The sequence below is a fragment of the Sceloporus undulatus genome, chromosome 4 (assembly GCF_019175285.1).
Source record: "Sceloporus undulatus isolate JIND9_A2432 ecotype Alabama chromosome 4, SceUnd_v1.1, whole genome shotgun sequence".
In the NCBI taxonomy this organism is placed as follows: domain Eukaryota; kingdom Metazoa; phylum Chordata; class Lepidosauria; order Squamata; family Phrynosomatidae; genus Sceloporus; species Sceloporus undulatus.
This window is the reverse complement of record NC_056525.1, coordinates 112,302,085-112,317,847: the sequence shown is the minus strand read 5'-3', so window position 1 is coordinate 112,317,847 and position 15,763 is coordinate 112,302,085.

Below are 15,763 nucleotides of genomic sequence, written 5' to 3'. Positions count from 1 at the left end.
AATATGTAAGTAATATGTAACAGCATCTGTATACCAGTTGCTAAGGAAGATGAGCAAAAGGCTCTTGGCTTTCATGTTAGCAATAGCTATAGCAATAGCACATATATTGCTAGGCCACTTATCAGTGAACTAGCACTCCCTAAGGGTTTACAATGTGTAAGCCAATTGCCCCTAACAAGCTGGTTATTCATTTTACTGACCTATGAAGACTGAGTGGACCTTGGAGCCCTGCCTGAGATCGAACTCATAACCTTGTGGCTGCAGTACTGGCATTTAACCACTGTGCCACCTGGCTCATGTTCTGTCTATCACTTTCCCATCTGGTTAGCTACTGTAGAGAACATCTGGGATGGATAAAGCTTTGTTTAGGCTGCTTTTATACACAGTTATAGTTCTGTGATTCCACTTTAGCTGGTATGACTGCATCAGCTGGAATCCTTGGGTTTGCAATTTGGCCAAAGGCACTAGAACACTGTGACTGAGAATTCTAAATACCTCTTCCTAAACTGCAAACCCCAGGATTCCATAGGATGGAAATATGGCAGTTAAAATGGAATCATAATGCTGTAATTGTACAATGTGAAAGGGCCCCTGATTCTTATGTGCTTCTGTAAAATGAGTTCGCGTTCACCTTGGAGCCCCAGAACTGCAGGATAACTGGATAATCTGCTCTGGACATCAGTGTGACCAGCATAAATGAAACATGAGGCTGAAAGTCTAGGTCATTATATTTGTAAGTAAAGATTTCAAAAGTGTTCCACTTGAAATCAAGGGAGAGATGTGCATAATATCACTAGATTAACAGACTGGCTTTGATCCAGTGGTTCTGAAATTTCTAAGAATATCTTAAACTAGGAGATACCTTGATTCTTTTATATAATGCTACATTTCCCTTCTGGAGCTGACAAAGACCTATAGATGTGAGGAGACTGTGCTCAAAGTTACAAATATATTTGGACATCTCTCACTTGCATTTATTGCTCTGAGACCAAGATTCTGTGGATTAAACAGCACTCTAGATTGGGGCCTGGTTACAGTCCATTAAATTTAGAGAGTTGTTAATGCTGAAAGGGATTTTATATTTAAAAAAAATACTAATTTAAACCACATACTGAAGAATATCCAGGATTGAACATACTATAAGAGTTCAAGAGGCTTGAGATAACTTTTTTTTAAAAAATGTTTAACTCAGAATGCAGCTGGTTACAACAAAAATACATAGAGGAAGGTGAGATATTTAAAAAACCATGATCAATAAATCTAGACAAAGTTTAGGTTTCAGTGAGTTAAGAGTGTGCCTTATGTTGGTTCACTTTTGTTTTAAATAAAATGGTGATCCTTGATGTTTACAGTTGCGTATTCAAGTGCAACCCTGGATCTGGAAATTAATAGAGAATTTGGGACGTGTTAGTTGTTGTTATGTACCTTCAAGTCAATTCTGACCTACAATTATTCTAACTTTGTCAACATGTATTTGTCAATGGCTTCCTCCTAGACTGAGAGAATGTGACTTGATACTCGAGGTGACCCAATGAGTATCCATGGCTGAACTCATACCCCAACATTCAAATCATGACACCAAATTGGCCCTCGAGTTTAGGACTGCCTGCTAAGAGTGGAGTTACAACTGGGTGGAAGAAACCACAGATTCTAAGGAGGAGAGGAAATAGAAAAAATGTCTTCAACCTCAGATTATATTCCTCCAGAAGCTCCAGCACATGAAGAACTTTAGGAGTCCATCTTTCTTCTACTCTCCTGGAGACATCTTTGCTGTTAAAGAATTTCAGCTTTAAAACCAAAGCAGACATACATAGTTTGTGAGGATGGCTGATTGCTAACTTGGTATAATAAACAGTCCCATATTCTTATTATATTTATTTACACAGCCATCATTTTGAACAGTTGTAGCAACTTCTGTTCATTATAATGGGATTATAGTATGAATTAGTGCCTGAGATTGACTGCTGCTGAGGCTTGGGAAGCTCTGTTAATATTTCATGAAATGTTGCCCTTTCATAGACTAACCTAGACTCAGCTGCTTTTAAAATACATTTTCCAATCATCGAGCATGATGCTCCCTGGTGACTAACAGAATGTCACTTTCCTCATATTCATCTGGTATTTTCTCCCTAGCATCCAGCAGAGAAAGGATAATCACTCCAGCTTCTTCATGGTTTTAAAACAAAAACATCTGTGCTGAAAAAGCTGTAGTCAGATAATATGAAAATGAGAAATTAATCACTTGCCTAAATATACTGTAAACACCAAGCTTGATAGAACATTTATCATCATTTTGCCTTCTGCTTACCTAAGGGGAGAGTGTGGCTTGATAATTACTTTCCAAGTACTTTCTCCCTCCACCCATTTTAATTTGTAATGAAAAAGATTCAATAGTTCTCTAAAATTTGCCTTTAGTTTTATTGATTACAATCCAATACATGTCTACTCAGATGTAAGTATCACTGAGTCGAGGATGGCAACCTAAATGTGGCAGACAGAAACTATATTGCGTTCAGTCTGTCTGTCTCAATCTCTCTTACCAAAAAATAAATTAAAAAAAATACATCCCTTACTTTGGATGCTATGTTAGCTTGGAAAAGTTGAAGCACTCATGAGACACAAAAAAGTGATGTTTCATGTAGAAGGGAGTTGTCCTGGGTTCTTAAATAACAGTGAAGGTAAAGCTGACACCAGCATAAGAAACAATGGTATTACTACCTCAGTTGAGTAGGGACCAAGAAGGTGAACTACCCGCAACTTTGAGAAAGAGGATGGTACTAGTAAATGTGGCCAGGCAGGTACAAAATACAACAAAAAACCAACAGCTCACACAGCAACTTCAAGCTGACATTGGCCATGAGAGTAGTCCTATTCAACATAGTAGAACTCATCTCTGAGAAAATGTGAAATAGATTGCACAGATTGTTCACTCTCATAAAAATCTAAGAAAAGTGCTACTGGATAAAAAGACTTATTTAGACCAAGGTTATGTCCTCATGATAGCTAACAATGTGACTATCAGAAGTCTTTAAGCAGGGCATGATTACAACAGCTCTATGGGTGGTAACATATAATGAACATGATTATTACTCGATGATGATGATGATTTATTTATAGCCGGCCCAATCACAAGGAATCCAGGCAGCTTACAACAATAAAAATACAAAGAATGCGATAAAACAAAATACAAAAAATAAATAAAATACAATAAAATAAAAGAGCGACATGAGTTACAGAATTCACAGTTAGACTTGGTAGACTTAGGGGCTCTACAGATGGCCCAAAAGGAGCGGCTCTGTGCCACCCCTGGATGCGCAGGTTTGGGGACGTGGCAACTGGATACCATGCCCTCAACTTACCAGGAAAAGAAGCTCCCAAAAGGAGCTTCTTTTGCTGGAGTTATAGGAGTGCCATAAGGGTTGTGTTGCGCCCTCATGACACTCCTTGTGCACTGTGCCATTTGGGTGCTGCACATGAGCGATGTCATCATGGCATGCCCCATGTAAATGGTGGTGCACCAAGATGGTGCCCATGGCGCACGGTAGGGCTGGGGAGCGTGAGGACACTCCACTCTACTGAGCCCTATTTTTGGCCCCAGATCAGCACAAAGCACCGGTCTGTACAAGGCCTCATTCCCTAAGGATTTTGTCTTTCTGTTGTAAAGACATTTAAGTTGGGAGCCACTATTGTATCTTGTGCCAACAAAGTGATTATGTACTGCTGTTGTTATTGCTAACTGCTGTCAAGTTGACTTTGACTTCTGGTGGCCCTATGAATGAGAGTTCTCCAAGTCATCATCATCAGCCCTGCTCAGGTCTTACCACAAATTATGCAGTCGAGTTTGCAGATTCAGGGCCTTAGCTTCCTTGATTGAGTCTATCCATCTGGAACGTGGTCTTCCTCTTTTCCTACTGTCTTCCTCCTTATTTTGTTTTTCATATTTGTTGACAGATTTCAGTTAGAACTAAAGTGGATTCTCTTTCTGTATCTTAGAGGAGCTCTATTGGTATTCTATCTGTTCCTGGTGACTTATTTCTCTGAATTGTGCTGTGTGCTGCTTCCATTTCACTCTTTAAAATTAGAGGTTGATCTTCATAAGCTTCATCTTCATATGAATCTGCCATCCTTTCATCTCTTTGATATAGTTCTCCTATTGTCTTTTTATTGTTTCTTGGTCATGTAATGTGTTCCCTTGATGGTTGTAGAGCAGCCCCATTTGGGGTTTAAATTTCTCTGCATTGTATAAAGAAATGTTCTGTTTTGTCTTCTGCTCTGAAAAAGATGAAAGCAGAAATCACCTGAGTCATACAAGATCATCCCAGTAATATTATAAAGAGATGTAATAATAGCTGTAACAGCATTTGCAGTTCAGTGCAAATGAGCATGGATTAGGTTACATGGCTGACAATCCTAATGAGCAAGGTGATAGAAAGAAAATCAACTTGTTTGAAATGTTGTGCTTCAGGACAGTTCTCTAGATATCATGGACTGGCCAAATGACCAAGTGATTGGACTATTAGAGCTTTGTCAATGCCAAGAGAAGCACTCACCCATCATGGTTCTTCCCACTAGGGTGGAGAATCCCCAAAAGAAAGAACAGCCACCATTGCCATCTTTTTTTTAGCAACTATTACAAAAAGACAGAAACAGTGCTGCAGCAAACAGATGTGCCACAATTATCCATGTATAAATCAACCCTGATTTTTTGGATCAAATTTTGGGGATTTTTTTTTTTACTTACACTTTTTGAACAGAGCACAGAGCACTATTATGTTACTCTTGTGCTCCATCCCAAAACAACCACCTCCCAGCAATGTCAAGCACCAGAAAGGTCTACTACTGCTTCTTCTTACCAAAAAGAAACATGTGTGGGTTTTTTGGAGGAGGGGTTAATTCATATCACGGAGAGCCAACTGTTCTCCATTTGAGAGACCAACACTGTTTCTTGCCCCAACCAAGCTGGATTTGAACATCACCAATTCTTTGAAAAGGGCTATCCTCACTTTGATGGATTATGGTACAGTATCAGACCAGGACTTTGACCTAAGAAAACCAACTATGTGATATACTTAGAGGTCTGGAGGGGAACTGATAACTGGAACATTAGTTCCAGTCTCTTTTTTTTTCTCCCCCACTCTGCACTTTTCTATTGAACTGCACTATAAGCTGGAAATGTTCAAGATGAGGTGGGAGGAATGGAGTGGCTGTAAAAAGCTTATCCTTGCAAGATATCAATAATTAAGCTACAGGAGGCTTTGTAATCTCATCTTGCTACATCTTCAGAAGGCCCTTTCTTGTTAGATTAGAATTCTTCCTGCACGATGATTCACCTGAGAGCATGGCTTTCTTGTTGTCCAAAAGGCCTCTGAAACTCATAAACAAGGAAGGCCAAAATGTATGATGACTGCATGAATCAATATTTGTTTTTTAAAAAAGAGAATTTTAGAAATGCTACAAGCATTCAGGGTCTCTCCATGAATAAGAAAGGAGGGGGGCTTTGTTGTTATTGTTTTCCCTTGCATCACATTGTATATACACTGTATCACCATGTCTTTGATCTCATGACAAATGAAACCACATACACATTCTTTACGACTAGGCTTTTGTTTCATTGAAACAAAACACCTTGTGTTTCTTTTCCTTTCCTCTGTTGTAGTCTGGAAAGTATGGACGGAGAAGGCCATGATGCTAGGGTTGTGATCTTGATCAAGAAGGACATGATGATAATCTGTGAAATAAATTATAAAAAAGAACCTGCAACCACAGTTATTGAGAACTACACTCTTAAAGGCATATAATCTGGCCCTAATTTCAAATTCCAGGTTTATGGATTTTTCAGACAGAAAGTGGGTTCCCAGATACCTTTAGCACATCTGAAATCTATAGGAAGGCCTCACTCACCTTTCCACCACTGCCACAGGTACAGTTTGTCGGAACACAAGAGAGGGCCTTTTCAGTGACCACCTCTACATTTTAAGGCTCCTTAAAGGTTAGAATGGCCCTCTCCTTGTTGCTCTTCCACCAGCAAATGAAGCCTTTTCAAAAAACAACAATTCAGATATGCTTTTAGAATAGAATTTAAGGAAAGGGCTGTAAGAGCTGTATTATTTTAAATGGTATTGTTGAACTTTCTAAAATCTATTTTTTAATGTGTGTTTTTCATATAGTTAATAGTCTGAGTTTTAATGTTGCCTTTTTGTAAGTTTTTAACTGTACACTTTTTAACATGAAAGCTGCTGTCCTGTTCACCTCTGCTGAGGGCAGCACCGCAGGGGAATATGCCAAGGAGTAGTTCAGAGTCCAGTTCAAGGGTCACACAATACCAATCAGTCACAGCAAAGGGCAGAGGCAAGAGCATAGTCACAAGGCATGTCCAGAGGTCAGATAATTTGAATCCAAGAGCAAGGAATACAGGAACAACAAGGCTGCAAGACTGGTTATTGGCTGCAAAGAACCTCTGCTTCTCTCAGCTAAAACCTATTAGCTCTCCTCTTGGCTTCTAGCGTGGAAGATCTCCTCAAAGACTCCCTGACCTGTCTTCTCTGCACAGGTCCTAGCACCTGCAGCCTAGAGTCCAGAGTCTGTTTCTCCCTCTGCAGCATCCTGAGCCTCCTGTGAGACTGCTGATCCAGGCAGCCCCAGATCTGCCCCTGTCTCAGCCTCCTCCACGTCTTCAGAGTCTGAGTCCTCTGACTCTGCCGCTAAGTCAGGCCCAAGGCCAGGGCAGTCCATGACAGTTGCCTTGTCCAAGTCCTGGGGAAAAGGTGCAATATAAATGATTTACTTAACTGAAGTAGAAAATGAAGACACTGAAATAGTTTTTAAGATATGCCTTGGCTCAATCAGTGATTAGAATGGAGATAGCAGTCAGGAAATGAGAGGAAGACTAGGACTTGCAGGTCAGCTCTCAAAAGGCACTCTGGGGTGAATTGCTGCCACTCTTGGAGCAAAGCAGCCTGCCCGCCGAGTCGGGTGGCCGCTTTTTTGTTTTACTGTTGTAATCTGCTTGGATTCCTTGAGATTAAGCAGAATATAAACAAATATTATTATTTTTATTAGTAGTAGTAGTATACAAGACCTGAGCAAGGCTAATGATGATAGGTTAACTTGGTGATCTCTCATTCATAGGGTTGCCATAAGTTGAAGTGGACTTCCTAGCAGTTAACAACAGCAAATGAAGTTAATAAATCATCATTATCATCATCTTAGCAATAATTTGTTTTGTTTTTTCTATTTGTTGACCTCTCTGTCTGGAAACAGCATTATATTTGTAAAAGAATTATTATCTCCCCATCTAGCAGTTAATAGGAGATGTGTACATCATCTAGGAGATGTGTACGTCAGGCCTGCCCAACCAGGAAGGTGTGCATGCTTCTGGAAGGAAAAGATGAAGGAAAAGAACAAGAAATAGGAAACATCAAATCACCAGTGCTTCCTGGTCCTGCTTTCCTGAAAGATTTGCAGAGATGGACTAAGAGGAGTGAAAATGATTTAAAATGGAACTGTTATCTGAAGATTTGCCCTTGATGAAATAATGTTTTAGCATTTCCATTCTTTACACTTATATGTGTGGTATATCAACATGTGTGTGAGACAGTTTGTGCGGATGCATGTGTGTGTGCATGCTTTGTTCTCATGCTCTGCATAATCTCTCTGGTGCTGATAATAGACAGGCGCACGACGAGAAAACATCAGCAAGCTGGTGTGATTGCTCATTAAATGTAATGAGCAGGTTAGCTACTATGAAAAGTAAGATGAAAGCAAAATCACATCCTTGAAAACTGAGGTACATGTTGATTGAAATTATGCAAGTCCAATTAGTTATATAATGACCTGTCAAAATGCACATTGCTGAATACATCGTAGGAATATACAATAGATTTCCAGGCATGTTACTCAACTGGAACACAATTGGCATTATAGTCAAAATGATTATCTTTAAATCTAATGGGATACATAACTTCATGGATACCCATATGCTCTGAAGTTCCCAATACACTCGCCTGCTTTTCTGATACCCCTTATTAGGTGATGACAGTTTTGAGAGTTACAAGGTAACCTTGATATTATTAATGTGCACAAAGGCACATTTTTCAGCACAGAGGTGGGCAACTTATGTAAGGCATGAGGAATGCTTAGCGATTTACAAGTTTTAACTTGCAGCTCCTATATGTCTTATTTGGCATAGTCAGTGGTAAGGGACTACAGGAATTACACTCCAAGAGATGAAAGGAGCCATGGGTTTTGACCCTGGGTCTAAGCTATCCTTGGATAGTCAGATCCTGTTGTCAAGATTTGTTGTAAAGTGAGTGAGAGGTAGCATACAAAAGCACATTTCATGTTTGAAGGTTCTCTGTGATTGGAAAAACCAGAGTGGCCTGTATTTTGTTCTTCCTGAAGGAATTGTATTCACTGGATATGAAGGGAAAAAAATCTCCAGACAAAGTTTATAACTTGTCAAATTATGGAGTCAACACGTAGCAATCTCACTTTGCATTGACACCTTGGATAGATGATAACATCAGTCAGCACCTGGATATGTGGCAAAGTCAGATGCTTCTTTAATTCCCCACACTCTCCACCAGTCACAAAATGGCTGTGCAAGAATACCATGAGTTGGGAGGGGGTTCAGTAGGAGGGAAAGAAATACCAACCTCTGGAGCAAAAACAACAACAACAAAGGCACACACAGGCATAAAGTGGACTTATCCTTGTGCATGTTACTAACAAGATGCTGGCCTATACAAGTATGTTCAGTAGGTCTCACATGAATCACCGCAAGAGTGCTGATTCAAAGTTATAGGTTGTTGTGGATCATATAACAGCCATATAACACCAGTTTTGAAAGGTCTCCATTGGCTGCCTATTCGCTTCCGGGCTAAATACAAGGTGTTGGTTATTACCTATAAAGCCCTAAATGGCTTGGGCCCAGGGTACTCTCCCCATATAATCCGCCCCGCACTCTTAGGTCGGGAGAGAAACATCTTTTAACAGTTCCAGCTGTTCGTTATGCTGCTGCTAGGAGGGCTTATTCTGTTTCAGCCCCCCAACTCTGGAACTCTATCCCCAGTGAGCTCCGTATGGCCACTTCCCTTGCTGTGTTCAAGAAAAACTTGAAGACTTATTTTTTCCGCCAAGCTTTCCCCCCATGAACCTTGTTGTCATTCTTCTCCCCTAAATGTGATGTATTCCATCATTTCAGCCTTTGTATGAGTGTTGATGTTATGTTTTATTGATTGTTGTTGTATATTGTTGTTTTTAACTGTTTTTAATATGTTGTGCACCACTGTGATCTATGGAATAGCGGTATATAAATAAAATTTTTATTATTTATTATTATTATTGCAAGGCAAAATCATCCTTCATCTTTATCTCCTACAATAGCAGTGGGGGGGGGGGGGATTTTGTGGTCCTGCAGCTATTGTTGGCCTCTAACTACTGGCCATGCTTTATAGGGCCAATGGGAGCTAGTGTATAAAACAAAAACAAACTAGCTAACAACTGCAATTTGTGCCAAGCTTCCTTCCAGTCCCAAAGAAGGTAGGGGAGCACATGCTCCACAGCCATGTGGTGGTCAGCGGAGGGCAGGAGATGCTGGAGTAGCAGCTAGTTGCTGTTCTGCAAGACAGTGGTCACTTCCCCACTCAGTAGGGATTTGGTATCCTTTCTGTGCCTGGATGTAAAAAATACAGCCACTGTTCTTGGGGCCATTTTCCATCCTCCCCTGAAAGCAATAGCAATAGCAGGTACATTTCTATAGTGCTTATTAGTGCACTTAAGCACTCCCTAATTGTTTTACAACTGTAAGGTAATTGCCCACAACAAGCTGGATATTCATTTTAGCAACCTCCTCAGAAGGATGCAAGCCTGAGCCAACCTTGAGCCCCTGACTGGTACTGAACTCACAACCCTGTGGTTTATGAGTGTGTGGTCGCAGTATAGGCATTTAACCAATGCGTCACCAGGGTTCCTTAATCCTTGATCACTACATTGCTGTGGGTCCTAAACATCCTCACCAGGTTTGCTGCCTTCTTTTGCAAGGGATAAGGTATGGAGGAGGTAATGAATACCTCCTTCTAGGGAGGGAAAAAAAATTCATAATTATTCATTCCTAGATTGAAAACAAGTTTCCTAATAGTCAGGGATACCTGTTGGGAAGAGTAATGGACCACTGAGGACTTTGTACAATTTTCTCCTGGTATTCAACTTTCTAAACTGCTGCCAAGGAAATATTCTGTGCAAGGAAACACATGGGGTTTTATGCAAAAATCCTGCATGTTTTCCTCTGCAGGATAATTCATCTGCAGCAATTCAGGATGTTCTAATACAGGGAGAATATTACTGAGGAATATTTATCTTCATCCACAGCAGAGAGAAAACTACCATAGTTATTAATCCACACATGTGAGGGTAAAATAGGTAAGTATTTACATCTTCACCTCCTTCCACCCCCTCCATAAAATGACATAGGTTAGTGTAATCGGTAAATTTCCAGACAATATATGGAGGCCCACTAGTTCCCTATTCCTGTAAAGTCAAAATCTCTATATCGGTCTGACCCAATCATTCTGTGTTGTTGTAGAATCATAGCAGAATTACTCAAACTGAGAAGGGTGTGCCATTTGCATCTGCTCCACCACTGTTCATTCTTGCTTTCTCCCAATGGAGATGAAAATACAAAACAGTGATTCAAGCAGAAGCATAGCAAATGCACTTGCAGAGATCAGAATTCATTCTCCCTCTCCCCTCTCATTCCCTCTCACCAAATGAAATACATAAAAATGATTTTATGCTGGAATCAGTTCCAGCTAATCACCACCTCCAAACAGTTTTCCTTAAAGACCGGAGTTACACATAACATCGTATGGGGGAAGTTTCATTCAGTAAACTTAATTCCCAAATTAATTGGTGTTACAGCTCATCACCCATAGTAATGTTTCCAGAATCCTTCCCCTATTATCTTGTATTGTCAGGTTGAATTTATCTTTCGACACTGAAGTTGCTAAACAATGCACAAAAGGAAGGGCAAGAGCTACATTAGCCGGAGGGAGTGGAGGAGGAATGGTGGGGAGAAGCCACACTATTACATTTTATGACCCTAAAACTTTTTTGTGTTTTAGTCATTATCACTTGTTTTCCATGAAAGTAGTCAGTGACTTTACTGAAAATAAGAGCTACCTTTTTATTTGACTAAATACTAAGGAAATGTTGTGGGGGAATACATTATTCTTCCTTCTTTTTGCCCCCCCTCCCCCCAAAAAATCACTCTCAGCCAAGAGGACAAAGAACTGTCACCTTATATAAGAACAGAAATGACAGAACATGGCCCTTGAATAGACGCCACATTTTGTAGGTAACAAGTCTATCTCTTGATGGGCAATGGGGGTGACACCACCTGCCAAGATGGCTCATCCTTTCCTGCATGCTTAAAGGTTTAATTTGTGTTTAGTGGGAACCTGAGTTGACTAATCCATGACCTCATAAACACATAAAAAGAAGAGGTTTTGTGCTGAATAAAATGACTGGTTTCAGGTCTGAGAAGGATCCTGGGTAAACTGTTCTCCAGTGATCTCTTTAAGATTGCCAGGGATATACATTAGATTATGTGGAGGGCAGTACCTGCATGGAGACAAAAATGAAATCATGAAATTAAAAGCAACCAAACTTCATACATTGTGTGCTGCTTTACCAAATGCCATGAAGCAGGAGTGCAAACTCTGGTGGTTCCATGCATCATGTTTGGCTTCCTGGGGTGGACTGTAGGCAGCAGCCTCTGCTACTGTGTTGCCAAAATTCAGTGACAAATCACACCACTGAATTCCTTGTTTCTTTTAATTAAAAACTAGTCAACTTTGAGGGGCAGAGGCCCTCAGGGGATCTTGGAGAATGAGCCACACACCCTTGCATTAGCCAGACATTAGCCAACAGGTTGCATGTGGCCCACAGGTCGCATGTTCCTCACCCCTGCTGTAAAGTGAAGCACTGGGAAATGCAGTTACAGGTATTCCTGCCACTAACATTTCTCCACATGGTATAGTGGTTATAACTGGATTGGGACTTGGAAGATCCAGGATCTAGCCTCCACTGAGCCATGAAACACATTGTATGTCCTTAGGACATTCACTCACTCTCCCGCCTGATTTGTTGTGAAAGTACAATAGACAGGAATGTCTATTTTGATACCCTGGGGGAAAGGTAGAATATAAATGCAACGAGGGAGCTACAGTCATCTTCATTATCCTTCTTTATTTCCTGTACATCTGGGTCCTTGCCCAAGGTACATGCTGAGGACAACAAAGAACACTGATGCTGCAAGTGGTAACTATAGTTTGCTTATCCAAAGTGCCATTAACAGTGCTGGTGATCTAAAAGGCTTTAAAAAAAAAAAAAAACAACAGGAGCCCAGTGACTTCTCGCCACCGCCAGGTTGCATGCTGAGGCTGGGCATGATGCACAAGGATAATAATGAGCTGAGAAAGTTTTATTTGAACTCCACATGGGAGAAAGATATTGGGAAAAGAATACAAGAGCAGATGTGAAATTTTACTTCTGTCCATAAAATGAGGTTTACTAATTCTACTAGCCCAAGAGCAGAACAAAACAGGATGATAAACATCTGCTCACTGCTCACTAGCTACATCTCCCTCCGAACATCCACATGTTCTGCCTGCAAAGAAGCAGCGATAGATACAGAACTTTTTTCTATGAGGGCTTCAGCCTGATAGGGAGCACTGGTTATATAGGCTCTCAAATCATGTGCAAGGCTCCATATAGTAGTGATATAATTATTTACTAAGGCCTTCTCTGCACTGGCCATATGTTTGGGGTCAGTCCTGGAGCACTACATTCCAGAATTGTCCTCAAATTAGCCAAGATGGTGACCACAAAAACTCAGTGCAGCAGTATAGCATCATTCACATAGGCCAGCCAGGCCCACACCACATTGGCATGGCTGGACCATCCCCTGTCCCCAGAGCTCCATGGACAGATGTACCCTCTGATCACATGGCTGGAGCTTCCACAATCACAAGGCTCAAGTCTCTGGAGGCTTCAGCCATAGGATCAGAGGGTCCTTGTACCCTCTTTTTTCGATGGTTGCATGGGAGTGCCCACCTTCAGGAGAAGTGGTAATATGATGGACAGCCTGTCCAGAAAGCTCCTGTAAGTACAGCAACTGCAGCCACAGCTCTGGGAACAAGCTATCGCTCTCCCCTTCTCAGCATGGAAATGAGGGGTGGTGCAGCCTCTGGCATGCAAACAGTGGGCTGTCCCAATTCGAGCCTGATCCACCTGTTTGTATGCCACAAAGCCCTGCACTAACCTCTGGGTTTCAGAGGAACACCAGGGTTTCCGGTGACTTTGCCAATCTTGGGTCAAATTTGGGTTAATGGGGAAGACTCACAGTATTTCATCGGACATTACCATGCATCATGCAATCAGGCAGCACCAGCATCAAGGTGGGAATGAGGTTTTTCATTTGTGCAGACAGGATCTACCGTCATTCTCTAAAATATCAATGAATCATTTTAGCAATTTTCTTCCTGCTGTGAGAAACTCTTCTAAAACCATACAGTTTTCAAAGGCTATTATCAATTTAGAATTTATTCTGCACAAAATTTGCACATAGTTGTTTTGTGTAGAAAACAGCATTTTTGTATGCAAAATAGTATTTCAATACAGAAATATTAAATCTAATGCAGAAAATGCCTTTTTGTCTGCATAGAAAGTGCTGTTTTCTATTCAAAACACCATGTGAACATTTTATATAGAATAAATTTCCAATTATGATTTTATTTGTGTGCAAGAAAAGAAAGCATGTTATGAGCAGGAATTAATATTTCTGTATTGAAATATAGTTTTCCATGCAGAAAGACTGATAGATGCTTATACTCAAGAGACAGAGATAACAAGCAGATATTTATTTTGATGTTTTATTGTTTGCTGTGAAGGAAAAGGAGACAGTGATGGAGTCATAGATCATCTAAGTAAAGAAGTAAAGGTAAAGCAACTAGGAGACATTTGTATTGGAATACAAATTGGAAAAAGATGAAGATTTAAATTATCTTCTTAACCAAAAGCAACCAATGCTGGAACTACTAAAGCATCTTGAAGTGACTGAGGCAAATCTAGTTAGCAATGCTATGGAGATCAACTACTGGAAAAACATTGCAGAATGTGAAGCATTACCGAACAACAGACAATACCAAGCAGCCATTGAGAAGCTTTTGTACTTATGCAAAATGACAAGATCAGATATATAGCAGCTGTTGGGATTTTATGCAGAAACACCAACTCATGATTGGAATGCAGTGAAGAGAATCACTCAATATCTCAAAGGAACTGAACACATGAAACTAAGATTACAAACAATCATCAGTCCTAAACTAACAGGCTGTTTAGATGCACATTGGGTCAATGAAATGAACAGAAATCTACAAGTGGGTATCTATTCTTTTATATAATAGGAATAACTGTTTGGACTACAGAGAAGCAAAAGACAGCTACAACTTTCTCTGATGAAGCTGAACATGTATCAACTTTAGGAACCCTGTAAACCATATTATTGGTGGATTTTGGAACAGAAGAGTTTATGCCAACACAGATATTTGAAGGCAATCAAGAATACATAAAGATGCATAAAGAAGATCACTCCTCAGCTTAAGCATGTTGAAAGAAAATATTATTTTACAAAAAAAAAAGGCATATGAAAAAGGGTTTATTGAACTGGAATATTGCCTGTCAGAAGGCATGACTGCAGATGTCCTTCCCAAACCATTGCCCAGAGACCAACACTTAGCTCTACAAGAGAAAATGAATCTTGTGGACATGTGCATGTGTTGTTGATAAGGAGTATTAGAAATGCAACAATGCTCAGTATTTAAAGAGTTAATTGTGTGTTAGAGAGGGCAAAGGGTTAATGAATGTTTCAGTGATCTAAATTCTCTTCATGTCTCATTCACCTTAGACTGTTATTTTTAGGGATCACGCTACCTCTTCTCTCTGCCATCTTTGCTCTTTCACTGATTCCAAAGTAAAACTAATTTAGGGCCAAAACAGGCAGCCCTTTTGTGGTGGCTTCCTTGTGGCTTGGAGGTGTGTCGTTTATATGACGCATGCCCCCAAATTGGTAGGAAGCCACAGTGTAACCGCCTGCCTGGCCACACAGTGGGCAGATTTGCAGCACTCCAGCAGCATGGCGTTTATAGACTGCACACAGGAGCACTGTAAAGCCATTACCGCAGAGGAAAAGTTGGCTTTTTGTCAGCTCAAAAAGGACCAGCTTTCTGCCACTTCTTTTGGGGCCTTAAAAAAGCTGGATCGGGGCCACAGTGTGTGGTTGCTACACATGCAGTGTATGGTCACTAGTGATCAAAGGGGTGGTGTCAAGCCACCTCTTCAGGGCCATCTGATGTCATATTCCTCTTCTTGTTCTAGCGTAGCCTAACCTAGCACCCTTAGAGAGCTTCCCTATCTTTAATGGAGTTACCATAATAAAATATTAGTTTATTTCCCGTAGTCATTAATAACATTTTCCCTAGCTGTTGCACTCATGAACTTCTCTATCAAAGGCTGTTACCACTAGCACTATCATGAGGTAGATGGAGGAAGATATACATAGTTCTGTCCTCCTTCCTTGCCACTTTCTTCCCTTCTAGCATAAGCTGCTGCCTAATATAAAAGCTCCCTCTGAATCTGAATCCGCACTGCAGAAATAATACAGTTTGATACAGCTTTAACTGCCATGGATCAGTGCTATAGAATT